This window comes from Octopus bimaculoides, chromosome 3, assembly GCF_046866305.1.
Source record: "Octopus bimaculoides isolate indiv1 chromosome 3, ASM4686630v1, whole genome shotgun sequence".
Taxonomy (NCBI): domain Eukaryota; kingdom Metazoa; phylum Mollusca; class Cephalopoda; order Octopoda; family Octopodidae; genus Octopus; species Octopus bimaculoides.
In genome coordinates, this window is record NC_142930.1 from 34608130 (window position 1) to 34609390 (window position 1261).

Below are 1261 nucleotides of genomic sequence, written 5' to 3' on the forward strand. Positions count from 1 at the left end.
TATATATATATATATATATATATATATATATATATATATATATATATATATATAATTATTATAAGATCTGGTAATTAGTCATATATTAATATATTAATTAATATCGATTAATTATCAGGGGGCCAGCACATTTAAAGAATCAAAGAGATTCAAAGATGTGATCTATTTCTAGCGCATTAATTGTCTACGTTAGTGGTCGACGTTATTTTTAAAAATATATATATATATATATATATATATATATATATATATATATATATATATATATCTTAAAATTATAAGGCTGTTGAATGATTACGACACCAGTCTGCTAGAAATAGACCCAAATAGTCTATGAAACACTTAGACTATTACTCCAAAGTGTAGTCGAGTAATAATCTAAGCGGTTCATAGACCATTTGGGGTCTATTTCTAGCAGACTTGTGTTGTAATCATTCAACACCCTTATTATAATTTTAATATGAATTAACCATTATGGTATTTTTAGTATGCTGGCCACTGATAAATCATTAAATAATGACTTTATCTTAATTACGTATAAAACCATATATTTATATATATACATATATATATGTGTATGACTCTATGCAAAGCAGTCGTCGTGGCCGAGCGGTTAAGGCGATGGACTAGAAATCCATTGGGGTCTCCCCGCGTAGGTTCGAATCCTACCGACGACGCTTTTATTTTTTTCAAAGCAGTGCCCCAGCATGGCCGCAGTCAAGTGACTGAAACAAGTAATGGATAAAGTGATATATTTGTGTATGTGTGTGCGTATATGTGTTAGCCACACAAATTATTCACAGTACTCTACATGTTTTATTTATGCTGAATGAATTATTCATTCTTTTCTACATCTTCCTCTTTCACTCTATTTCTCGCATTCTCTTTCTCTGTGTATGTGTGTGTGTGTTTGTGACTTTGTCTTTGTGAGTGGGTGAGAGTAAAGCATCGTCACCCCTTCCAAACGATGTGTTCCAAACACCCACCCACATAACACCACTTTTTTTTACATTCCGTCCCGAAAACCTGGGAACTCGTATATATTAGTCACACGAAAGGTTCAAAAAGTCCAAAACAGAATGATAATCTTTTCTTTATTTTTTTTTTTTACTTCATGATGGTAATTTCTCAATTAAAATTAAAAAAAACAACTTTTTATCAAAGGTATTCTGGCACTCCTATTTAAAACAAAATACACGGCAAAAAGTTTTCACGATTTTCGTACAAACTAACGATGTAAGCTGTTACAATCGTGAGAAAT

The 1261-nt window shown here is 31.1% G+C and overlaps 1 non-coding gene across 1 annotated transcript; it reads left to right on the plus strand.

Moving 5' to 3' along the window:
• The first annotated feature begins 595 nt into the window (after positions 1-595).
• Positions 596-677, plus strand: Trnas-aga (transfer RNA serine (anticodon AGA)). The gene has a single exon. It is a non-coding gene; the product is annotated as a tRNA-Ser (tRNA).
• The last annotated feature ends 584 nt before the right edge of the window (positions 678-1261 follow it).